The sequence below is a fragment of the Prionailurus viverrinus genome, chromosome C2 (genome assembly GCF_022837055.1).
Source record: "Prionailurus viverrinus isolate Anna chromosome C2, UM_Priviv_1.0, whole genome shotgun sequence".
Classification (NCBI taxonomy): Eukaryota; Metazoa; Chordata; class Mammalia; order Carnivora; family Felidae; genus Prionailurus; species Prionailurus viverrinus.
In genome coordinates, this window is record NC_062569.1 from 51,749,058 (window position 1) to 51,776,500 (window position 27,443).

At 39.4% G+C, this 27,443-nt stretch overlaps 1 protein-coding gene across 13 annotated transcripts in view; it reads right to left on the reverse strand.

Annotated features, from left to right (window-relative positions):
- VEPH1 (ventricular zone expressed PH domain containing 1) overlaps positions 1-27,443 on the reverse strand; it is a 759,919-nt gene that overhangs the window by 378,932 nt on the left and 353,544 nt on the right. For 10 of the 13 annotated variants that reach the window (XR_007155827.1, XM_047876091.1, XM_047876078.1 and 7 more), the window contains 3 exons: positions 16,000-16,094; positions 14,716-14,891; positions 4,716-4,888 (listed from right to left, as the gene is read on the reverse strand). The gene's annotated coding sequence lies outside the window, so the exon portion shown is untranslated. Of the gene's footprint in view, positions 1-1,200; positions 1,227-4,715; positions 4,889-14,715; positions 14,892-15,999; positions 16,095-27,443 lie in introns of those variants that run through there. The other 3 variants (XM_047876079.1, XM_047876086.1, XM_047876088.1) reach the window with 3 other exon arrangements.

The window sequence follows — 27,443 nt, forward strand, 5'->3', positions numbered from 1 at the left end:
TTTCGCAAGCATTATACCAACCAGACATTTTTTTTAATGAAGGCCCCAAATCAAGAACTCGGATTGAGAGTCTACATGGGTAATCAGGGTCCCTTGCCCCATCTGTAGCAAAAACTCAACACACATGATCTACCAATGGTGGGTGAGTGACATCTTCATTTGTCAAGCATTTGGGTGTGAAATATGCATGAGCACAGTCCTATCCACTGAGCTGGTAGGCAGGGCTCTTGGAAAGGAATGAACTAAGGGAAATCTTTGGTTTCCTAATGCTTGCTTTTCTCTGCCTCCATTCCCATTGGGAAACAGAATCTTTTGGGAATGCAAACTGGTGCAGCCGCTCTGGAAAACAGTGTGGAGCTTCCTCAAAAAATTAAAAATAGATCTATCCTGTGACCCAGCAATAGCACTGCTAGGAATTTGCCCAAGGGATACAGGCGTGCTGATGCATAGGGGCACTTGTACCCCAATGTTTGTAGCAGCACTTTCAACAATAGCCAAATGATGGAAAAAGCCTAAATTTCCATCAGCTGACAGATGGATAAAGAAATTGTGGTTTCTATGCACAATGGAATACTATGTGGCAATGAGAAAGAATGAAATATGGCCTTTTGTAGCAACGTGGATGGAACTGGAGAGTGTTATGCTAACTGAAATAAGTCACAGAGAAAGACAGATAACCATATGTTTTCACTCTTATGTGGATCCTGAGAAACTTAACAGAATACCATGGGGGAGGGGAGGAAAAAAAAAGTTAGAGAGGGAGGGAGCCAAACCATAAGAGACTCTTAAAAACTGAGAACAGTATGAGGGTTGATGGGGGGTGGGAGGGAGGGAGGGTGGGTGATGGGCATTGAGGAGGGCACCTGTTGGGAGAAGCACTGGGTGTTGTATGGAAACCAATTTGACAATAAATTTCATATTTAAAAAAAGCAGATTTTTTTTTAATTTTGAGAGAGAGAGAGAGAGAGAGAGAGAGAGCCTGCAAGTGAGTGACCACATGGTGGAGGGCACAGAGAGAGAGAGGGAGAGAGAGAAACCTAAGCAGGCTCTGCACTGTCAGCACAGAGCCTGATTCAGGGCTCCATCCCAGGAACCATAAGATTATGACCTGAGCTGAAATCAAGAGTTGGTCGCTTAATAGACTGAACCACCCAGGCACCCATAGAACAGAATCTTACATGCTAAGCATGCCTTCCTTACCATACAGGTGAGCAGATGGAGGCCTAGACACCCCTGTCACAGCATTCTTCTCATACCCCGGTCTATTCCACATTTGGATACTTCCTCATTCCGTTTCAACCCTATCGAGGGGGCTTGGGATGGCCTGCGACATTCCACCAGGGGGGTGATGAAGTGCTCCTCCATCCACACTGGCCCCAAGCCCTCTACCAGGGCAAACTCCCGGGCCGCCATGTTGTCTTTAAACTGACTCCACCCTAACTCTCTCTGGCCGGGAGTTTGACTTCACCATCATCTGAAACTGTTCTTAATCCTCACTCATTTTCCTGCATCTTGAGGCTGAGTTTTGTCATGACCTCATTCCCAGCTCAGGTTTGAGGTTACAGTGCCTGAAAGGCTGTATCTACTTGAAGTATTCCAAGGCCGCACATTCGAGGAACACCAGTCTCCAACCACAGCTGGGGCAGCTGATCAGACCCAGCCCTCTTCAACCAGTTACAAACACCTGGTGCTAGATGAGGCTGCACTGGTGGTTGGGATTTCTACTCATGTCTGGGAGACACTCTCTCCCACACACACAAGGTCAGGTGATGCCTCTGTGAGCCTGGTTTCTTTGTGGTGGTGGGTTTGGTCAGTTTATTCCATTCTCCTTTTGTTCTGTTGTTGTTGATGTTGTCCTTATGAACTGAAATCTCGGAAAAAAATGTGTACCAGAAAGAATCACCAGACTTGTGCTTTGAAAAGGCCCACATGGGCTTTTTTTTTTTCTCACAAAACTTTCTTGTCGCCATTGGATTCATCCTTAAAGACAGGGATGGGAGCATGGGGATAAACAGTGACATGACAAGACTTGCATTGGCTGTATTTCACGATCAAAGATTTTTCAACAGGTCGGCTTTCAGGGTGCTGCTGTCTTGGGATTCTTGGCAAACTCACCATCATCTTAAATTGATTTTAGCTGGCCTAAATAAGAATAGGGCAAGGTGAGAGGCTGAATACATTTCCCCTGGATGAGCTGTATCCCGAAGTGGTATTCCCAGCAAGAGAAAGGGACAAACTGAGAGAGCCAGGAATCATCAGGATTGATAAGCAGTATCGATTGTGTGTCCACCTGGTGCTGGACAGCTGAGGAACAGGGGTGAAGATCAGAATGCAAAGAGATGGGGTAGTTTGGAAACTTTATAAGTGGTTGTGCTAAGGGGAGGGAGCTCATGAGCCTGGAAATAAAGTATCAAAAGAAGAAAGGGACAGGTGAGCTCTCCCAGGCCCATAATTTCAAGATATCCCTTGGATAACTGGACTAATGAAAGAAGGAGTGGGTGGAGGATGTGGAACAGAATATATTAGCTGGGGGGTTGCCTACTGGAAGATAGAGAGCTTGTTTTGCTGTTTACTTGCTTACTTTTTTTTTTTTTCAGCAGATTGCACATTTGAAATTTCCTTTTTGATCTTTAAATAGTCCTGAGGGAAATACTTATAAGGCAGACAAGATGTTTGCAAACTTTCGTATATTTCATTAAAAATAAATATTACAGAGGAGGTTGTAGACCAGATCACTTGTTGTAGTGTAATTAGCTAAGCAAATCCACCCTTCCCTCTGCTGTGATTATAGTGAGGTCATTCACCTCAGTTTTTCTACCAGCAAATTGTGGACACTATGTTTTACCAACTGGAATTTTAAGCATTTCTAGAACTCTATGTTATATTATAATAAGATTTATAGCTCTGCACATTTTGTGCAGTGATAGAAAGTTGCTGCTCTACATCATCATTATTCTGAAATCTTGAGGTCTTTGCAATAATTCAAGACTTTGACAATGAAGGATTTAGCCAAAGAATCTGGCATATTGCTCTGTTCTTATTCCGGCTAAGGTTTTGAATTAATCCAATTGAAATTTTAAGAAAAGGTGCTTATATCAAGTGTGATTATTCAATTTTTATATCTCTGCTATGTTTCTTAACCCTTTATGGTCATGTAAAAATGTGCTTTTTCTATGGCTTCTCTTCGGTAGGTTCTTGTGACTATTATGAAAGCACCACTGGTGTCATTGACTAACTGTCATTCAATATTTACCAATAAGTAGACAGACACGAAAGGCCACATTTGTTCCTGTGACAGAGATGGTTGCAGTGATAAACATTTGTAGCACATTGTTTTTTCAAGTTGAGGGCAATTTCACTTCCACTACCAGGAATAGCTGAGTCTCAGAAAAAAATACTTTGGAAATTCACAGATTTCCAGTCAAATCATAGTTTTATGCCTGTGATTTGGAAACACAATCTAATAGTTTTGCTGATTACTGAACAGGTAAAAGGAGACTTTTTTTTAAAATGCCATATCGTCGGGGGAAGGGAAGTAGCATTTATTCACTATGTACTATGAGCCAGGCACTGTATAGAATGCTTCCCTGAATTGTCAAATGAAATACTAAGTAGAAGTCCATGGCATGGTGTAGTGAGTTGAACTGTGTCCTCCAAAAAGGTATGTTGAAGTCCTAACCCCACAGTATCTGTGAATACGACCCTATGTGGAAATAGGATCTTTGCAGATGTGGTTGAGATGAATGAAGGCTTACTCAGGAACCAACCTGCTGATACCTTTAATTTGGACTTCTGGTGTCTTGAGCGGTGAGAGAATACGTTTCTGCTGTTTTAAGTCACCCAGTTTGTAGTATTTTGTTACAGAAACCCTAGGAAATGATACGATATTAATTCTATTTCATACAAGAAACTTACCTACAGTCATCTAGTTAATAACCAATGGGTGCAGCATTCAGACCCAGGCCCAACGCCAGTATGCTTTACCTAACACTTGCCAGATCATTGTACACATGACTTTGTGAACTTGAGTTCTCTCCCTTTAATCTACACTCTGTGGGAATAAATGTTACAACCTCACGTCCACAGGTGGTGGGGGGTGGGGTGGGGAGAGAGAGAGGACATCCCATAGCTCACAGAGCAGCTCTCAGTACTTAAAATAACAAAGACCTATAAACCGCAGGCAATTCCTGGCATATCATTGAGTGTCCCTGATGTCAGCAAAGTGATGTGAAATTATGCATGAATCAGTTAAATATTTGAAATATGCTGGCTAGACTAATTGAATTCTCTCTCTCTGATTAGGCCTATAAAGATGTTTGTTACTGTCACTAAGCCCTATACCCATTGAGTACCTGGGACAATGAGCAGATCCAGGGAAAATTAGTCTTACTTTCAGATGTCAGGTATTTTGTTTTCAGTGTATACTGCCTTTCGTAAAAGATTTAACTCTTGTTTCCTAAGACATATCTAAAAATTTAATATTCAGTTAAGGCTTTTGTAACTTATCCATGATGTTAATTTCCTTGGAAGCAGCTACACATAAAATAATAAACTTCATGCAGGCCTCTGGAGCTATCATTAACTTTTCTAAATTTGAAGAAATTTAGAAGAGTTCATCTTGACAAATAAGGACTGACTTTCTAGTTCCAGGAGTTGCTGCTATAGGCAGCTGTTTTTCTTCTAAATGAGTGGGCCATAGTAAAAGGAATACTGACCCGTGGGACACGAGGGAACACCAGCCAGTTTCAGTGTCAGTGGAGACAGCAGATGAGTAGCCACCACAGAAGGACTCCTGCAAGTCTGATTTCTCTTCACTCCAGCAGCAGACAAGGTCTGTTGATGGTGGCAGAGGGTGGGTGGGGTGAAGCCCATCTGGTAGGTTCACAACCTTCAAGAAAACCAGGTTCTTCCTTGACAATCAGTGAGGCTCAGGGGGAGCCAGAATTCTTATGCCAAAATAAATCCCAATCCTTTAAAAGTATATAGCAAGCACCAATCAAACTAACTTTTCAAACACAGCATTGGCAACTAGCTTCAAACTGGTGTATTACAATCAGGTGGTATCAATGAGCTATATATTTCAGGTCCAGAAGCTTCCATCACTTTAGGAGACAGGCAAGTGAGGAAGAAGGAGAAGAAGGAGAAAGGGAAGAGGAAGGAGAAGAAGGAGGCAGGAGGGGTGAGGAGAAGGAGAAGAAGGGGAAGAAGAAGAGGAAGGAGGAGGAGGAGGAGGAGGAGAAGGAGAAGGAAAATGGGAAGAGGAAGGAGAAAAAGTAGGAGGAGGAAGGAGAGGAGAAGGAGAAGGAGAAGGAGAAGAGGAAGAGGAAGGAGGGGGAAAAGGAGGGGAAGAGGAAGAAAGAGGAGGAGGAGGAGGGGGGAAAGGAGAAGAAATCGTCCTGTCGTCATTGTTGTCATCATCTTGGAACCGAGAGGCACTTGCTCAGAGGATCTCGGGTTCCACAAAAGGAGTTTCTTGAAGATCCTACAAGAACCCTGAATGTAGAGGATTTTTTTTAATCTTTTATTCCCCAAACCCAAACCTCACTCATTCTTGTGTGTTCCATGAACTTTCTACTGGACAGTATCTCTTTTCAGATAGCTTCTCCTGTAGCACTATTTTCTGCCTACTGACCCCACCTATCCAAGCAGGAGGATAGGCAGATTTCTCCTTTTTTCCAGTAGCCTGTGCACTAGCATTTGACATTCTAAGCTGTATCTCAGCGAAGCGTTGCTCTAGATAAGGGATACTTAGTGGAGCAGAGGTGGGAATGGTGATGTCAGAGTTCCCAGGAAGACCATTCACAGAGTACCTCGGAATCCTGAGGTGAGGTAAGAGAACATGCCTTCGCATCTAACACCCTCTAGTGCTTCTGATCTGCTTTCCCTTTGCCCACCAGAGAATGATCCTCATTCCCTTCATAGTAAACCCGGTCAGATAAGGAGCTCCAGAAAAACAAACCCTAACCTAATTAGTACCTTTATAGTTCAAGGGAAAAATAGAAGAAAAAATAAATCCTTTCCTGGCGTATATTTTCTTCTTTCACCATTATGAGATAAACATCGGGCAAACAGATGGTTTGCCTAATGATGCATGTGTGCGTTTCCAAGTGCAATGAGAAAGAAAATCTGCCTGTTTTATTTCCCTTTTCTTAAATGTTTATCCACATTCTCTTTCAGATATCATTCTTCACTCACTTGCTTTTTGTCTTCTGTTTTTTAATTCAGAAAAACGTTTTCAAATATTTGGACAAGTGCAGACAACACTAAAAAGCTTCTTTTACTAATTTCCAAGGACTAATAAAATTTTGCCGTATTTACTTCAGATCTTTTTTAAAAAGTTTTATTGTTATAATTCACATATCATATAATTCACCCATTCAAAGTATACAATTCATGAATATTATGTTATTCATTTTTTTAAATCATGGTAAAATTTATAACAAAACTGGCATTTTAACCACTTTTAAGCCTACAGTTCAATGGCATTCATTACAGTCATGATGTTTTCTAACCATCACCACTCTATGTCCAAAGCCTTTTCATCACCCCAAATAAAAACTCAGGAACCATGAACAATCAATCCCGCTCTTCCACACCTCAGTTCCTGGTAAACTCTAATCAATTTTCTGTCTCTATGAATTTGCCTATTCTGGATAGTTCATATATGTGGAATAATATCCTATCTATTCTTTTGTGTCTGGCTTATTTCATAGCAAAATGTTTTCAAGTTTCGCCCATGTTGTAGCATCTATCAGAATTTCATTCCTTTTTATGGCTAGATAAGATCCCCATCATATATATATATATATATATATATATATTATCCATTTTATCCATTCATCTGTTGATGGACACTTGGGGTGTTTCCATCTCTTGCTATTGTGAATGACACTGCAACAGACATTGGCATACAAGTATGTGTTCAAGTCCCTGTTTTCAATTCCTTTGGGTACATAACTAAGAGTGGAATTGCTGGATTGTATGGCAATTTCATATTTAGCTTTTTAGGGAACTGCCAAACTGTTCTCCACAGTGGATGCACCATTTTACATTCCCAACAACAATGTAGGAGAGTCCCAGTTTCTTCACATTTCCACCAACACTTGTTATTTCCCTCTTTCCCTCTTTTGTTGGTCACTAGCCGTTCTAGTAGGTACAAAATGAAGTATCTCATTGTGGTCTTAATTTGCATTTCCCTATGGACTAATGATGTTGAGCACCTTTTCATGTGCTTATTGGACATTTGAATATCTTCATATATATATATACACATATATACATGTATATATGCATGTATATATGTATCTTCATATATATATGAAGAATGAAATGTGGATAGCAAATGGAACTACAATATATATTAGTGTATTAGTATATATTAGTATATATAGTATCATTGTTCTTTCTGCACTTCTTCCTATGAGCTCACGTTTGAGATCCATCCATGCTGATTGGCATTTGCATAGTTCATTCATTTTCATTATTATAATTGTAGTCAGATGATCAGAGAGTGATAGTCAAAATATTTAACAACAGGCATGGTTCCACCCTCAACCAACACATACAGGTATTCATCATAAACAAAGCAGCTCTGGGTACCTGTGCATACCGGCGCACCCCTGGCTGAGTATCAAGCCAGCTTCCACGCTATTTCCTGTTCATTATTATGACATTTAAGTTGGTTCTAATATTGCACTATTACAAACAATACTGCTAGAAATATTCTTGTAGCCATCTCTTCATGCACGTCTGTGAGAATTTCTCTAGTATATACACTTAGGAGTAGAATTGATGGGTGGTCTGCTACACATATGTTCTATTTTATTTTTATATTTTATCAGAATTGTAGCAAAGGCCTAAAGCTGAGGACAAAAGATGTTAAGTACCCCACATTCCACATAACCAACATAATGTCATAGCAGTTGTGACCAGCTACCTCCCAGGAAGGCATATTGGGAGACCTATGCTGAGAATAGGTCTTTTCTCTAACCACCCGCACAAGGGTCAACCTAAGGGGACAACCAGCAGAGAGGAGGGGGGGTCTTCTGGAGAATACCAAGTTCACACAGAAAGGCTATTCTCTCTTCACACTTTCACAAAATCTACTATGCAAGCCAAGGAAGGAAGACCAAAGATAATCAATGATAAAGGTTTTCTGGACATCGATCATAACCATCCCCCTTCTGTTCCATACATAAACTAAGTCAGATTTTGGTGGTCCTGTCATGCAGAAATTGGGTGAGGACCTGGACTTGGATGGGGCCCAATGTTTCCAGGGTATAGAAAGAGATGCAGAAGAGGGAAGGCAGGACTGAGAAAGAGGCAGTGGGCATTCCCATCATTTGGCATGACAAATATACCACTGTTGGTCTATGTGAATTGAGGGGACACTACCGAAGGTGGCTGTGCTTGAACCATCTTGGTGGTACTCCCACAACGGTGCCATTCTCTGGGGGAAGGTCATGCTGTACGGAGACACTGAGGCAGGGTAGAAGTTCAGACACATAAATCCCATGTCAGGCAACTACTCAAGGGACAGCTCTTCATGGAGCCCTTCAAAGAATTCACATACGTGTCCTATGACAACCCAGCATTTGGACCCTGCGATGTGGAGGGGAGATCAACCCCTTGCTGTGGGCCAGAGAGAAGTTGACAGAGTGAAAACTGCTCCCTCATTCAATCATTCGAGAAGGAGCTCTGCCATTTTCTTTTTCTTCTTCCCTACCCAAATCAAGAGGGGGAAGAGAGAGGGGAAGATGGCACTTGAGTGTTGCTGTGATACCTGCCTCCCTCACAACAGCTTCTGCTTGAGAGAGAGAAAGAAAAGTGCTTTGCATCAGCTTAAGAGATTGAAGCTTTAAACAAGCAGGACCGTTTTAAGCACATTAATGAGACTATTTTTTTAAATGTTTATTTAGTTTTGAGAGAGAGAGAGAGAGAGAGAGGATCTGAAGCAGGCTCTGCACTGTTAACGCAGAACCTGATGCAGGGCTCCAACTCACAAACTGTGAGTCATGGCCTGAACCTTAGTGGGATGCTCAACTGACTGAGCCACCTAGGTGCCCCTACCAATGAGACTATTCTAATAAGTAAAAGTGGCTAAAGCTGGAGAAGCTGGCCAAGGATATTAAGGGAGCCTGTTCCTCAGCTGGCAAGGAGGCTCAACCTGGTACAGTGGGGCATTTATCAGAGAGAATAAAATCTTGCCATGTTTATCACCCCATGGGACTAGACTTCTCAGTGAATGAGTGAAAGTTGATCCACTATTGGTAACAGGAACTGCTGAGTTGCTGTCCGACTGGGGAACTAATTTCTCTCCCCCCGGCATGGAGTGAGAGTTCCATCGCCAACCTGATGGGTGAGCAGTGATATCTGTGTTGTTTCTACTTGCTTATGTCTCCTTTTCATTCATAAAAGTCATCAATTTTGAGCAAAAACAAAAAAAGAAAGAAAACAACCAATTTTAACCAAGACCCAAGAAAATTCCCACAAGAGTCAATACTATTTGTAAGTGTGTCCATTTTCATTTTCACAAAGAGAAATTAGCCAACCTCACAAATATTATCATTGAAGGAGCCAAAAAAACTTAGTTGAGTGTTTTCCCTTCATCAGAATCCTGGCTGCCCCGGGCCCTTACAATCTCTCCCTCCCTCCTTCTCTGCCTTCCTCCTCTCCTTGGTAGTCAGAAGCATCTGTGAAATGAGCCTGTGCCACCGGGAGGCCCAGAGGCTCGGGAAATCAGACCAGGTTCTACCTCTGGCCTTTTGTTCAGAACCCTCTTGCTCTCGATTTTCCATCCATTTGCCTCACCCCGGGCCCACATCTCAGCCAGTGCTCAGCTTCTTCAGATGGACAGCTGGTTGGACTATCAGCCTCGTTTTCAACTGCAGATTTGCCTCCATAGGGCTGGCTCACGGCTGCTGCCCAGGGGGCTGGGTCTGCATCTCTGCATCGTGCCTCTTCTCTTCCATCACCAGACCCCATAGTCCAGCCTCCTGAGACCCTGTGTCTGGGAATGAGGCCCTGGTTGGGTTGGGAGGTAGTGGAGAGAGAGGAATGGATGGACACAGCTTGAATCCATGAGAGGGGAGTTTGAACACACCCCGCATGCACTCCTCCTGCATTTTATTATTAGTTTAAATGGATAGACTTGCAGGCTAATTGTTATCCTGCCACCCTCAGCTGACAGAATGTATAAAATGAATGGTCCTTGAAGGTAAAAGAGCATTACAGCTGGATTTAAGTAATAATGCATCTCTCACAAACCTGCACAACTTGCAGTTTGATGAAAATTACAGTCAAACCGTGTGTTGTAAACTGCTGTTTACTGGAGAAAAGAAAAAGAACCCTGTAAGATATAGAAATAGAATTTGAGACAACCTGGCAGGGTGCTTGGAATCGTTATGATGTGTAAAGAATTCCTTGACAATGACGGATAACCTCGGGAACATCTGAGCGGGGCCTTTTGTTTATCTTCACTTGCCTTTGCATTTATGTCATGTCTTTCACTTGGGGGTGAGATTTCGCCTTTGAAAGTTGAAACGATTTTTAACTCAGGAAAGAGGTTTACTGGGTTTTTCATGAACTCGTCTGTCTCATTCTGCCCCCTACCACACACACACACACACACACACACACACACTTGTCCTTCCCTCCATCCCTGTGGGTCTCCCTTCCTTCCAGCTGGGGTGTGTCAGTCCTGGGTGCCAGATGCAAAATGATTAAGCCAGTGCAGTTCCCAAAGTTGAACTTGCTATTGATTAGCACTTCCTAAATCAAACTGAATTGCTGATCACTATTGCCGGGCAGCCGCCACTTGCTTGGGATCCAAGTGCTGCTAGAGTGTTTGAGCCTGAGCAGGCAGAGGGGGATTTTTGAGGCAAACCTCCCCCCACCCTCCAGACTTAATCACTGCTGTGGCCTGCAAGGAAGAAGAATAGCAACTTTCATTGCCAATTCGAGTTTCTTAAGCCCCGACTGGGTGTGCGGCAGCGTGCAGTCACAGAGGGGATTTTGACAATTAGCAGGAGCTGCTGTCTTTGCTCTCCTTAGCTGTGATAATTAATGCCTTAGGACATTTTTATGAGTTGGTATGTGCCTGGCACATGACACACAGTACTGAGAGTGTCAATTACATATGACCCTTTTGAAAGGATGGGGAATTCAACAAAGAGGCCATTTTGTCCATTTGGTCTATAGATACGCCAGCAGGTAATTTGAAATATTAGTGAAATAAAATTAGAGGAGAGGGTCTGTTTGCAAATCAGCCACTACCCAGTCATTTGTCCAAAAGCATGAGGAACAACCTCACTCTTGGATCACCTCCACCCCCTCCCCCCAATTCCTGCTTTTGCTGATGTATCACGACACAAGTTGGTGATCTCCACATGTACGTATGTGTGTCTTTTCATCTCCTGACCCAACCCACCCTAGAAAGATACTAGAAGGTTTAAGTTAAATTTTCTTTTAATAGACTTTATTTTTTAGGGAAGTTTTAGGTTCACAGCAAAACTGAGCAGAAGGTACACAGATTTCCTATATGAACCTGCCCCCAGGTATGCACAGTCTCCCGGACTATTGACATCCTGCACCAGAGCGGTACATGTGTTATAAAGGATGAACCTTCACTGACACATCATAATCACCCAAGGTCCATAGTTTCTATTAGATTTCACTCTTGGTGTTGTACATTTTATGGGCTTGGACAAATGTATAATCATACGTATCCATCATTATAGTATCATACAGAGTATTTTCACTGCCCTAAAAATCCTCTGTGCTCCATCTATTCATCTCTCCCCCTACCCAACCACCAAACCCTGGTAACCACAGGTCTTTTTTCTGTCTCCACAGTTTTGCCTTTTCTAGAATGTCATATAGTTGAATAATTCGGTATGTAGCCTTTTCAGAGTGGCTTCTTTCATTTAGTAATATGCATTTAAGTTTCCTCCATGTCTTTTTATGTCTTGATAGCTCATGTCTTTTTGGTGTTGAATAATGTCCCATTGTCTGGATTTACCACAGTTTATTTATCCATTCACTTACTGAGAGATACCTTTATTGCTTTCAAATTTGGGCCATTTTGAATAAAACTGCTATAAACATCTACATACAGGTTTTTGTGTGCACATAATTTTTCAGCTCCTTTGGGAAAATGCCAAGAAGCACAATAGCTGAATCATATTGTAAGAGTATGTTTAGTTTTACAAGAAACTTCCAGACTGTAATCCAAAGTAGATGTACTATTTTGCATTCCCACCAGAAATTAGTAAGAGTTCTTGTTGCTCTACATCTCTACCAGCATTTGGTGTTTTAAGGGTTTTGGATTTTGGCCATTCTAATTGATGTGTAGTGGTATCTCATTGTTGTCTTGATAAACAATTTCTTTATGACACATGATGTTGTTCATCTTTTCATATGCTTATTTGTAATCTTTTTATCTTCTTTGGCAAGGTGTCTATTAAGGTCTTTTGTCCACTTATCAATGGGATGGTTAGGTTTTTTTGTTTTGTTTTGTTTTGTTTTTTACTGTTAAAGTTTAAGAGTTCTTTGTGTATTTTAGATAACAGTCTTTTCTCAGATATATCTTTTGCAAACATTTTCTCTCATTCTGTGGTTTGTCTTTTCATTCTCTTGACAGTGTCTCTTACAGAAGAAAAGTTTTTAATTTTAATAAAGTCCAGATTTTCAATTCTGTCTTTCAAGGACCTTGCCTTAATATTGTATCTAAAAAGTAATGTACACACCCAAGGTCATCTAGATTTTGTCCTATGTTGATTTCTAGGAACCTTATAGTTTTATAATTTACGTTTGGGTCTATGAACCATTTTGAGTTAGTATTTATGAAGGGGTATAAAATCTACGTTGAGATTCTTTCTTTTCCATGTAGATGTTCAGTTGTTCTGCACTAGTTGTTGAAAAGATTATCTCTGCTCCAATATATTGCCTTTGCTTTTCTGTCAAAGATCAGTTGACCATATTAATAGAGGTCTGTTTCTGGGCTCTTTGTTGTGTTCCACTGATTTATTTGCCTACTCTTTCACCAGTACCACACTGGATTACTATAGCTTTATAGTGGGTCTTGAAGTCAAGTAGCATCAGTCTTCCGCATTTGTTCTTCTCCTTCAATATTGTGTTGGCTATTCTGGGTCTTTTGCCTCTCCATATAAATTTTAGAATCGGTTTGTCGATATCCGTAAAATAACTTTCTCAGATTTTGATTGGGATTGCATTGAATCTGTAGATTGAGTTAGGAGGAACTGACATCTTGACAGTAGTGAATGTTTCTATCTGTGAACATGCAATATTTCCCCTTTTATTTAGTTATTTGTTTTCTTTCATAACAGTTTTGTAATTTCCCCACATAAATCTTGTATTTTTAAAGATTTATATCTAAGTATTTTATATTTTTGGGGTGCAAATCTAAATTATAATGTGTTTTAAATTTCAAATTCCACTTGTTTATTGCTAGTATATAGGAAACTTTTTGTTTTAATTTTAAATTTAAAGAAATGGTACAAGACTAATATAAAGAACTCTTGTATGCCCTTTGTGTATCTTAACCCATTATTAGCATTTTGCCCTATTTTATTATTCTCCCTCCCTCTCTCTCTATATATACATGTATGCACACATACACACACACACACACACACACTCAAACACATATGCACACATAAGATTGTTTTTTTTTAACCATTTGAGAGAAAGTTGTCCCTAAATTACAGACAGTGACTTGTCCCTAAATATTTCAGTATATATTACCTGAAAAGAAGAATAATCTTTTAGATAATTATAGTATGATGATTAAATTCAATATATTTAACATTGATACAATACTATTATATAAATGTAGCCCATATTCAAATTTTATTAATTATCCCAATAATGTTCTTTTTAGCATTTTTTCCAGCTTAAGATCTAACCATAAATCATGTGGTACATTTAGTTTTCATGTCTCTTTAGTCTCCTTTAATTTGAAACATTTCCTCAGCCTTTTAATACTTTGTTTTTTTGACATTGGCATTTTTGAAGACTATAGGTCAGTTGTTTTGTATATTGTGCTTTGATTTGGGTTTGTCTTATGTGTCTTCATGATTAGATTCAGGTTATGCATTTTGGGCAGGAATTCTCCATAAATAGAGTTATGTCCAAGTGAGTGCATCATATCAGGGGACATAGGATGTTGGTTTGACTTGTTTTTACAAAGTTATCTAGGGCAAGTTTTTAAAGAGGTTTGTAAACTCACCTTTTAAAAAGCTGTCAGTATAGCTGGCTAGCAGGCAATGTTAAAGACCTTGAGTCCCTCTAAGGATTAAAGAGCAATTAGCAATATGTGATGTTGGTCTGACACTGGAGATTGACCCAAATGCTACAAAGTGATCTCCTTTGCTCCTAACAACTGCACAAATCTAATAGCTCACAAATAGGACTAAGGTTTCCTAAACATGGTTAGATCCTAAGTGGAGAAGAACAATCATTTTCATTTCTTTCCTCCTCTTCTCCAGCCACATTCACTAAGTATTATTATTATTATTATTATTATTAATTTACTATTAAACCTGGACATCAGCTTTCTTATCTTTAAAGTAAAGGGGAAGGACCTGGGGATTCATAAAGTTCTTCTAGAGTCTATATGCTCCATAATACAGGCAAAGCACCTGGAATTTTTAAAACATAAAGTATGAGATTTAGGAAACATAAAAATGTGCTTACAAGAAAGAAATAATGGAGAATTTCACCCCAATGTTCAGCAGCCAGGAAGCAAGTTCTCCATGCCAAAGGTTGTTCTGACGTAAGTTGGAACTGTTCTTATTGGTCTCTCTGCTTTCTTGGCTGACAGAAATTCTCACAGGGGATGATCCTTATATTTAGTAGGGTATGGAAGTTCTCTTTTTATGAAATTAAAAAAAAATATTTATTTATTTTGAGAGAGAGCAAGAGCATGCATGCATGCACTCACAAGCAATGGGGGAGGGCAGAGAGAGAGGAGAGAGAGAATCCCAAGGAGGCCCCACACTATCACTATAGACCCCAAGGGGGGGACTCCACCTCATGAAAGTGTGAGATCATGACCTGAGATGAAATCAAGAGTCAGACACTGAACTGAGTGAGCCACCCAGGCTCCTCATGATTTTATGAAATGTTAAAAGAGTTATTTCTAGAATTCAGAAAATTTTTAAAAATCTAAGATATTTTTTATTGTTATAGGAGAGGACTCTTTCTTCTATTCACAGAAATGTTTTATGTCTGAAGTTTTTATTTATCTGATGTGTTAACTTTTAGCTCTCCCTGGCTGGTGCCAAGGTTTCTAGGCAGCTGTTGAGGGACAGCTGGCCATTGGGTAGTTTCCAGATGAATTCCAGGTTTCCAGATAAGGAAGAACCCCACTATATTTCAGAGCAGCCTAAGTGCAAGACCAGATCAGGGATAAGGAAGGATAACTAGGCTCAAAAGAGGTTCTAAAATATCTTCTCAGTGTGTCACTGAGACCAACAGTAGGCATTTGTACAAAATCATTGCCCTTGCAGAACTTTAGAAAAGCGTCATACAAAAACTCATATTATAGGTAAATAAACTGAAGTCCAGAGGGGTTGTTTTTCCTAGAATCAAACAGCTGGTAATAATATTACGTATTTGTCTAAGTACCTACTATGTGCTTGCACTTAAATACATTATCTGTAATTCTCACAGTACCCATATAATGCATTATGACTCTTATTTAGAGGTAAGTCACACCAAGAAGAGTTAACTTGCCCATGCTTCCAGAGCTAGTAGGTAGCAGATCCTGCTCTTTAAGCCTGGCCTGTCAGGTATCAAACTGCCTGCGTGTTTCTGTACCACATCATGTACAAAGAGCCTGGCCAGAGTGCCTCTTCCTTCCTCCTGTCTCTTACTTCTTTGTAAGAGATGTGTAAAATTTATATGGGCCAATGTTATCTGAGTTCTTCAAATATACTTCCACTGTCAAAATACTTATTATACGTTGTTAGAACTTACCCATTTTCTTTCTGTTCCTTGCCTGATCACAACTTCCTCTGAGGCAAAAATTCTGTCTTTTGTTCACAATTATACCATATGCACCAGCACAGGGCCTGGAACATAGAAGGTATTCAATAAATGATTATTGGGAAGAAGGAAACAAGGGAAGGAGGGAGAGAAAGGAGAATCAAAAGCAGAGAGAGAATGGACGGAGGAAATAAAGGAAGAAAATTATAGAGCAAACAAGTGGAGCTCTGACTTTATAACATTATTAAGGCTTTCTTCCTTGTTGCAAATGGCAAAGGAACCTAACGTGGTGATTTCTTCACACACACACACACACACACACACACACAGTGTGTGTTATAGTTTGGTTTTATTTCAGCAGAGAAAATTACAAAAAGCCTAATTACTCAAAAATTAGTGCACAAGTAAATAATTTAGGCACACCCCCTTCAATAAAAGCATATGCAAATATTAAAAACAATTGTTGCAAAGAGTAGGCAGAAACACAGGAAAATATATTGGATAAAATTACTGGTTTAAAAAGAAAGCAGAAAATAAAAATGTAGAGATGTACAGAGGATAAGGACAAAGAGTACATACACAGATAAGAAAGTACCCAGTTTCGCTGTGTACTTTTTAAAATCCATAGGACCTAATATAGTGTTGGGTAGATGGAAAAGTAAAAAATAAGAATAACATGAGTTGGTACAGTCATTATGGAAAACACTACAGAGATTTCTCAAGAATTTAAAACCTTATCCAAGTTTTAATCCATATGATCTGACAATCTTTGTAAATATATCCAAAGGAAATAAAATCAGTATCTTGAAGAGATAGCTGCACTCCCATGTTCACTGAAACGTTATTCACAGTAGCCAAGATGAAGAGACAACCTAAGTGTCCACCAACAGATTAATGAACAAAGAAATGTGTCCATACACATATGCACAATGGAATATTATTCAACCTAAGAAAGGAAAGAAATCCTGTGCTTGCAATGACAGGGATGAACCTGGAGGACATTATGTTAAGTGAAATAAGTCACATACAAAAGGTAAATACTGCACTATCTCACTTATATGTGGAATCCACACATAGGTGAACACATGGAAACAGAGAATAGAGTGGTAGTTACCAGGGGTAAAGAATGGGGGTGGAGTGGGAGAAATGACAGATGTTGCTCAAAGGGTACAAACTTTAAGTCATACAATGAATAAATCCTGCAGAACTAATGTACAGTATGGTGACTATAGTTAATAAGATATTATACACTTGAAATTTGCTGAAAGAGTAGATCTCAAGTGTTCTCACCACACACAAAATGATAACCGTATGAGGTGGTAGATATGTTAATTAGCTTGATTATGGTAATCATTTCACAATGTATACATATATTTAAACATCACATTGTATACCTTAAATATATACAAGTTTTGTTTGTCAATCTTACTTCAGTAAAGCTGGGGAAAAATTACACACACACACACACACACACACAACAAAACAAAAATGAATAACCATGATTAAGAATTGATTTCCAAGATGAAATAACAGGGACTGAATTTACTCTCTATCATAAACAATTAAAGAAAACAAAATATATGACACAAAGATTTGCAGAGATTGGGCAACAGGCTGCACAGCCCTTAAGAGAAGGGACACAAACCAGATGAACCCTCTGACTGTCCCAGCTTACTGCCTGGAGGGTTCCCATTCCACAGTGTAGGGAGAGAGAACCCAAACAGAACCCAGAGGTGTCTCTGAGTTGAGGAGACAAGGGTGAGAATTAAGGAAGGCCAAAGCAACTATACTTCTCAGGGTAGAGTCACCGAGAGGGAGAGCTGCACAAAAAGGGAGTTCTCTGGAGCTCTGCAGATGTTTCCCAATAGTCTTTAGCTGAGTACTGATCAGTGTGCACAGGTGAGGAGACCACCCAAGGCAGGGGAAATAACTACTGGAAAAGAACAAACCAGGACTAACTTAATTTTATTACTGGCAGGAGAAGGAAGACCTTGCAATTCACGGAGCATTGGAGTGAATACTCAGAAAGGTATTACCTCAGCAGTGGAGAAAATTGCCTCTAGACTGAAGTCTGTTCTGGCCTGCCTAATATATCTTAAAAGAAAGTCTTGGAAGCATCAAACTGCTTCCAAAGTAACTTCATTGCATCTCAGAAAAAGAAAGCTCCAGAGTGTTTAGGGGAATATAAAATATTTAGCAACATGCAAGGCAAAATTCACAATGTCTGATATCCAACCAAAAATTACCAAGCATACACAGAAGAAAATAGGCCTCATGATAAGGATTTAAAAAAATCAACAGAAAAGATTCAGAAATTACACTGATGATAGAATTGGCAGATTGGGGCACCTGGGTGGCGCAGTCGGTTAGGCGTCCGACTTCAGCCAGGTCACGATCTCGTGGTCCGTGAGTTCGAGCCCCGCGTCAGGCTCTGGGCTGATGGCTCGGAGCCTGGAGCCTGTTTCCGATTCTGTGTCTCCCTCTCTCTCTGCCCCTCCCCCGTTCATGCTCTGTCTCTCTCTGTCCCAAAAATAAATAAACGTTGAAAAAAAAATTTTTTAAAAAAAAGAATTGGCAGAAAAAGGGAGCACCTGGGGCTCAGTCAGTAGGGCATGTTATTCTTGATCTCAGGGTCATGAGTTCAAGCCCCATGTTGAGCATAGAGACTACTTAAAAAAATGTTTAAAAGAATTAGCAGACAAGGATTTTAAAACAATGGTCATAACGAGAGTCCATATATTAAAAAAGATAAAGGAGGGGCGCCTGGGTGGCTCAGTCGGTTAAGCGGCCGACTTCGGCTCAGGTCATGATCTCATGGTCCGTGAGTTCGAGCCCCGCGTCGGGCTCTGTGCTGACAGCTCGGAGCCTGGAGCCTGTTTCGGATTCTGTGTCTCCCTCTCTCTGACCCTCCTCCGTTCATGCTCTGTCTCTCTCTGTCTCAAAAATAAATAAATGTTAAAATAAATAAATAAATAAATAAATAAATAAATAAAAGATAAAGGAAATCATAATCATGTTAAGTGCAGGAAGATATAAAAATGATGCAAATCAGGAGTGCCTGGGTGGCTCAGTCAGTTAAGCGTCTGACTCAGTCAGTTGAGCGTCACCATCTCATGGTTCATGGGTTTGAGCCCCACATTGGGCTCTGTGCTGAGAGTTCAGAGACTGAAACCTGTTTGAGTTCTGTGTCTTCCCCACTTGCACTCTGTCTCTCTCTCTCTCAAAAACAATAAATAAACATTAAAAAAACTTTTTTAAATGATGCTAATCAAATTGAACTTCTAGACATGTAAACTGTAATGTCTAGTAGGTCAAGTCCACTGGATGGAATTAACAGCAGACTAGACTTTGCTAAAGCAAGGATTAGTGAACTTGAGGATATGGCAATAGGAACTACCCAAAATGAAAAACAGAAAGACAAGAGACCAAAATGAAATTAAGAGAGTCTCATCAGCAGTGGAACACTTTCAAGGAGCCTGTTATCCATGTAATTGGAATTCCTGAAGGAGAGGTGGAGATAAAAAAAAATATTTGATGAAATAATGGCTGAAAATTTTCCAAATTTTAAACTCTAAACCTGCAGACCCAAATCGCTCAATTTACCTTCAAACCCAAGAAACTTGAATAAAGATACTCCAAGGCATATAATAATAAAATTGCCTTAAAATAGTAAGAAGAAAGAATCTTAAAAACACCTAGAGGAAAACAGATTTATTATGTACAAAGGAACAAAGATAAGAATGATAACAACTTTGATTTAGAAAGAATGCAAATCAGAAGACAGTAGATTTACATTTATTAGTATTAAAAAATTATAATTCTAGAATCCTATACCCAGAAATATCTTTCACAAATAAAGGTGAAATAAAGACCTTTTTAGACATGCAAAAGATGAGAGAATTCATTAAAAGCAAACTTGCTCCATTAGAATTGTTAAAAGAAAATCCTGGGACACCTGGCTGGCTCAGTTGAGCATGTGACTCTTGATCTCAGGGTTGTAAGTTCAAGCTCCACATTGGGGGTAGAGATTACTTAAAAATAAAATCTTTAAAAAGAAAACAAAAGAAACTCCTTCAAGCAGAAGAAAAATCATACCAGATGGAAATCTAGGTTCACAAAAAGGAATGAAGAACAATGGAACTAGTAAATATATGGGCAAAAATATAAAGTCCTTTTTTCCTTTTCTTTTGAACATTTACTGTGTGACAGACTCTGCTAGTTGTTTTATGTGTATCGCACATATCCTTACATTAACCTACAAGGTGGAAATTACTCTCCTAATTTCACTGAGGAAGAAACAGACTTACTGAGCTCAAGGCCACACATCCTAGTTAGAGTGGGGAAATCACCCATGATTCCAAAACATATACCAGGTCTTTGATAAGTAGACATTCCTTAAAAATGTGAATGCATGGGGCAACCTGGGTGGCTCAATTGGTTAAGCATCCAACTTTGGCTCAGGTCATGATCTCACGGTTCATGGGTTCAAATCCCATGTCAGGCTCTATGTTGACAGCTCAGAGCCTGGAGCCTGCTTTGGATTCTGTGTCTCTCTCTCTCTCTGCTCCTCCTGCTCATGTTCTCTCTCTCTCTCTCTCTCTCTCTCTCTCTCTCTCTCTCCCTCCCTCAAAAATAAATAAACATTTCAAACAATGTGAATGCATGCCATAGCAAAAATCAAACCTGAAAAATCACAGAATTTCAGAGTAGGGGAAACCTTAAATAAATTTAAAACAAAACAAAAACCCTGCTTTTCTAAAGTTTATTATATAAGATTTCCAAGGGAAGTAAGCATATGAAAATAACTAAAGGTCTTAGGACAAGGGGGTAGACTGAGCACACACTGCAATATATGCCTTCAGACATTCAAACACAATGGAGGACTCTCAGTGGACCAGACTAAGACGATATCTAAGAAAAGCATATGAAGTTTAGGTAATCACAATATGAAGCTTCCATTCTGGTGGTTAGTGGAGAAATCTATTGCAAAAAAAAATGGATACACAATAAAAAATCATCATAATTTGAGGAAAGTCATTGTCTTAAAAAAAATAGATAGACAAAAGAAAGGAAAGAATCTACCTACATGTAAAGAAACAGAGTTAATAAAACAGAACAAGAATTTAAAATAATTAGGTTTAGTATCCTCATGAAATAAAGGGAAGAATTGCATCTGTGAAAAAAAGGAGGTTCTAAAATAAGAATAGAATATTATAATAATAAATTAGTGATGTTGGAAATAAAAGTTAACTCCTAATTTATAGGAAGGAAAAACTCTTTGGATGTCAAGGTGTAGTGTTTTTCAATTTTTCAATGGGAAAGAAACACCTGTTTTTGGTAGCTGTAGCTAATCTGCTGAAAATCTGAAAAGTATAAAGTAAGAAGCATAAAACTATTAAGTTTCACTGGAACCAAATAGCTAACAAGTTTCCTACAGAAGCTGCCTTGTCAACCTTCTTTTCTATGTGCAAAAAAAACACAAAAACCAAAACAAACAAACAAAAAGCACAGTGATTTTTTTCCTAAGTGTGTCGTGTTCTTTTTAATAACTGACACAAATATGGCAAGAGAAACAAAAAGCCAGATAGCCAATGGTAGCATGAACCCACATAGCTGACTTGACCTGTTTAGTAACAATGGATGGGAGTGAAGTGTTATGCCAAGTAGTTCCATGTTCTCCTTAACCCTCTTATTATGATGGGCCAAGCAAATTAATAACTGTAAAGGAGCAAGAAAATAAAAGACTTCCTAGAATTTTAATGAACCTCAACTGAAGGCTATGGAGGAGGTCATTTCATAGCTCAAAATTAGCAAGAAGGAAAACAAGACAGTGAAAAAAAAACAACTAAAGATTTGGATTAAGTAGCCAGGTTTAAACATGCTGAGACACAAGACTGTCAGGATTTTGAATTTCTATTGACTCTGAGGTAACAACTTTCTCTTGTCTGAGCTGAACAAACATCACCCAGGATGCACCCTGGAGCCAGTTGTATGATCACAGGAATAATCCTGGAATGCTAATGGCAACCTGATCGCACAGGTAAGCAAGGAGGTGTGTGCAATCCAGCCGCAATTCTCCTGCACACTGACATGACCCAGAGCCTCTAAGGTGTAAGGGACCTCACTTCCCACTGCTGTCCTTGAAATGTGATTTTGATAGTTTCAAGCAACTTGCTGAAAGAAGATGATCTAAAGGAGAAAACATCTTATTCTGGTCAAATTGGCTCAATTTCTTTTTTCTCCCTTTTTCAAGTTTTTATTTAAATTCAAGTTAGTTAACATACAATGTAATATTAGTTTCAGGTGTAAAATATAGTGATTCAACACTTCCATATATCACCTAGTGCTCATCATAAGTGCCCTCCTTAATACCTATCACCTATTTAACCCCTGCCCCTGCCCACCTTCCCTCCAGCAACCCTCAGTGTGTTCTCTACAATTAGGAGTCTGCTTTATGGTTTGTCTCTCTTTTTTCCCCCTATGTTCATCTGTTTTGTGTCTTAAGTTCCACATGAGTGAAATCATATGGTATTTGTCTTTCTCTGACTGACTTATTTTGCTTAGCATAATACATTCTAGTTCCATACACACTGTTGCAAATGGCAAGATTTCAAATTAATATTCCATTATATATAATATAAATATATATAATATAAATGTGTGTGTATATATATACATATATATATACACACATATATATACACACACACACACACATATATATATGTATATGTATATATATACACACACACACATACACATACCACATCTTTTTTATCCATTCATCAGATGTTGGGCATTTGGGCTCTGTCTATAGTTTGGCTATTGTTGATAGTGCTGCTATAAACATTGTGGTATACGTGCCCCTTTGAATCAGTATTTTTGTATCATTTTATTTATTTATTTTCAGAGAGAGAGAGAGAGAGAGAGTGTGTGTGTGTGTGTGTGTGTGTGTGTGTGAATGGAGGAGGGACAGAGAGAGAGACACAGAAACTGAATACTGAGCTGTCAGCACAGAGACTGATGTGGGGCTAGAACCCACGAACCGCAAGATCATGACCTGAACCAAAGTGGGATGCTCACCTGATGTGCCCCTGAGCCACCCAGGCACCACTAGTATTTTTGTATCCTTTGGATAAATACCTAGTAGTGCAATTTCTGGGTCACAGGGGGGTCTATTTTTAACTTTTTGATCAACATCCGTACTGTTTTCCAGAGTGGCTGCACCAGTTTGCATTCCCACTAACAGTGTAAGAAGGCTCCCTTTTCTACACATCCTCGCCAACACACCTATTTCCTGAGTTGTTCATTTTAGCCATTCTGGCTGATATGAGGTGATACCTCATTGTAGTTTTGATTTGTATTTCCCTGATGATGAGTGATGTTGAGGATCTTTTCATGTGTCTATTAGCCATCTGTATCTTCTTTGGAAAAATGTCTATTCATGTCTTCTGCCCATTTTTTATGGATTTTTTTTTGGTTGTTCAGTTTTATTAAGTTCTTTGTATATTTTGGATAGTCACCTTTTATCAGATAGGTCAATTTCTTAACAAAATAAAACAAATATTTTGAACTGTTGGTAGATCTTTTTAGGACTCTGTAAGCAAGCCCTCCCTGTGTAGTCTTGACATTAAAATGTTGTCATGACTGCATAATGGTGGTCATATTCTACTCATTCTGAATAATAAAAGTAGGAAATAACCAGAAATGGGCAAAATCCATTTTCCCCCTATACCTGCAAAACACTGGTCCCTATAAAATGCTCAAAGGAAAAAAGAGTTTTGTAACCCAATAATTTGGGACAGTGCAATATAATATAAGTTTCTCCTGAAGAGTCAGAATTTACATTTGAATATTAAAGGCCCTGAGATGGCCTACAGTAAGGAACAGTAAGTAAATATTTATAGTAAATATTTATAAATAAATAGTGAACTCTGTTAAACCCAGATTTTTTTTTTAGTTTGTTTCAAGTTTTTAAATTCTAGTTAATTAACAAAGAGTGTAATATTAGTTTCTGGAGTAGAATTTAGTGATTCATCACTTACACATAACACCCAGCATTTCTCAAACTTATTTGTTCATAGATCTATTTGTCCATCCATCCATCTATCCATCCATACATCCATCCATCCAGTCACACTAACAATGATTCATCTCATGGAACTAGTGTTCCATGGAGCACACTTTGGAAAATATGGTATACTAGGCACACTTTCAACTGCTTATTTTCACCTCTGTGAGGCTTTCCTCAATGTGCCAGCCAGAATTACCACAGTCCTCTGTGTTCCCATAGAACTTTCACAAACTATTTAGAGGATGCATAATGAGATTAACAAGAGTTTGAGGAATAAATCTGATGAATGTAGTAGCTAATAGTGTATGTGTGTCTCCTTAGACTATACACTCCTTCAAGCATGAGGTATATTCTTACTCATTTTAATATTCTTAGCACATAGTGGATTGTTAAATATTTATTCACTCTTGTGGCTCCATGTCTCTCATCTTTGCTTTTCTCTGTGTTTCTGCTCCATTCTCTTGACCACTGCTTTCCTCCTCAGGGCTTATAGTTTCTGTTTCCTTGGGACTTCATCTCACACCTTGACTGGCTTAGAGTCAACTTTAGCCCTGACTCTATATGACTTTTGAGATCTAGAGAACACTATTCTTCAGTTACTGTGTCACTTGGTTCAAATCTTAAGAAAAATCTGATTTAACTCAACGAATATTTTGTTCTCCTTTATTTTTTTTAAGTTTATTTGTTTATTTTGAGAGAGACAGAGACAGTGTGAGTAGGGGAGGAGCAGAGACAGAGGGAGAGAGAGAGAATCCCAGGCAGGCTCCGTACTGTCAGGGTAGAGCCTGATACGGGGCTCAATCCCATGAAACCACAAGATCATGACCTGAGCCGAAAGGAAGAGATGGCTACTTGACCGACAAAGCCACTCAGGCACCCCTTTTTGTTCCCCTTTAATCAGCTGGTCCCCTTTAGTCAGTTGGTCCAATCAACAGTGGTCTGTCTGGTCATGCATAAGGAAAGATGGATGCCCTGTATGTGTGCACAGGGCAGTTTGGAGGAGAAGTCAAGCATGACTGGAAAATTGACAAGTCTACCCATTCCACCACCACCTTCATGCCAGGCATACTTGCTGTGGAGATGCCCTCAAGTATCAACATGGATCCATTTAGTCTCTTTTCAGATTTATACTTCGACTCATCAGAAAGAAGTAAAATAGTGAAGCATCATAGTACTTAAAGGAGGCCAGTACTTAAACAGCCAGGTAAGGTTTGAGGGAAGCACGAGTCTCTGGCATTCGTCTAATGAAATAATTAGCCATTGAATAATCAAAGTTAACACAGCACCAAAGAATACTATGTAATGCATATGTTTGGTTTCTTCAACACCTACTTCAGTGGCTTAAGGTCAGTAGACAAAGAGTTTCAGCTAAAAACACAATGATTTTTCCACATACATGAGATTTTCCAAGTGGTCTATCTAAAACAACACACATCTAGTTCCAAAAAAGTTCCCTCTTATAATCATAGGTGGTTTTGAGCACTTTCAAAGCACTTTCAAAGGTGGTTAAAACAATGCCTATAATTTTTCTTTAATATTGATCCCTCTTTACCACCTACAAGAATTAAAAAAAAACCTTCTATTTATATTGTTAAATGATATAATTGTTTGGTTTTTAGTGTTAGAAGAAGTTTTTAGTGTTGAATTCAGCAGCACCAGCCATCCCCTCATTCCAAAGCTAGTCATGGGGATCTATAAGCTATTTTTATTGTTTAAAAAACCCTAACAAAAATCAACATTTATCCCTATTAAAACTCAGGAGCAGGCTAACTCACTAGTTTTATTTGCTTTAGGCTTGAACATTATTTGCTCAATGATAATGCTGACAATTTTACCTTAATCAGAGGATCGGGTGGGGCAGTTATAACCATAGAAGTCCAATTTTTCTTTCCTTCTTGCCTCAGTCCCCATAGAAAAAACCTTCTGCTACCAGAAGCTCTCCTGCAGAACTATAGAAGCACCTCCCACCCCTCCTTCCATCCTCTTATTCCTCTCCACAGAAAGCAGAAGAGTCTGTTTGATAACATTGGAAGGAGCTTAGCATTCTCCAGGGCCTCTTCTCTCTGTTGAGCAGGGTTAGTGCATTAAATATCCCATTGGAAGCAGGATCTCATGTGTGTTTCCTCCTGGAGCTGCCTGTGTTACCCCAAGAACTAAGAGGAGAGATCCCACTGTTCTTAGGCTTCCATGATGGTCACTGGCAGAGGCTGGGGTAGGTGGTGGGGATGATAAGTGAGGATGGCCCAGCCATGCCCAGCTCCCAGATTGGGAGTCATTTCTAAGACGTTTTCTAAGACGAGAAAAGGGGTAACATTTGATGCCCTCTCAACTCAGTATTTTGCATTTATCCAGAGTAAGCCAAAATGTGGAGAAGAAAAATGGTATGTAGTAGAATTTAGGCACTAGACCCCTTCTTTACACTTCTGACAATATCTTCAATTTATTTAATTGGAGGAGGGAGAATTAACATTTAATAAGTGAAATATGATAGATGGAGTTTTTGAAAGCATCATATCCACTTGGAAAGAGGAGGCTTAAAAGGTGGTCATTGATGATAACATTTGGAAAACACTGATCTAATTCTTTCATTTCTCAGACCAGAAAGCTGAGATCCAGAGCACTTAAGTCAAGATTAGTCACATTTTTAGTGAGCAGCAGAGCCAGATCTGGAGCTCAGATCTCCTGACCACTGTCTCTGTGGGGTCTCTTTCCACCCCATCCTGTCTCAAATCCAGCTGGTGAATTGGGTCAGGAAGATCTTCAGAACATAACATTGTTTGAGCTAATGATTCTGATCACTGGTCTACAAGAAGCAATTTGGGGATGGGACTCCTGAACACAGTGGTTTCTAACCTTGCCTATACATATGATCCGTTTGGGGAACTTCTAAAAATCCCAATGTCCAGGTGACATCCCAGAGCAATTAAATGAGAACACAGGAGGTGGGACTTAGGCACCACTATTTTTAAAAGCTCCCCAGGTGATTCCGATGTGCGGCCAATTAGAGAAACACTGCCCTTACATTTTCCTCAGTAAAGACAGATGCAAAGGTTTTGATTAAGAATTACTTTAACCTCAAGCAGCCAGAGGGCAATTAGGAAGCACTTAAAATTAACTCAACTCTCACTAGCACAATGCCTTGTGCCTAGAGATAATCAATAAATATTTGTTGCTGTAGGAAGATGTGCCACTTAAACATCAGCTTTGACTTAAATCAACCACCAAAAATAAGAGTTACTCTTTACTGAAATATTAAGAGAATGTGGATTGGTGAGGCAGACTGGAGCCTGTTCTCTTGAACACAACCTTTGTGGAGAACAAAAAAACCTCATTCACTCTGTGGGAGCTCAGAATTTGTTCC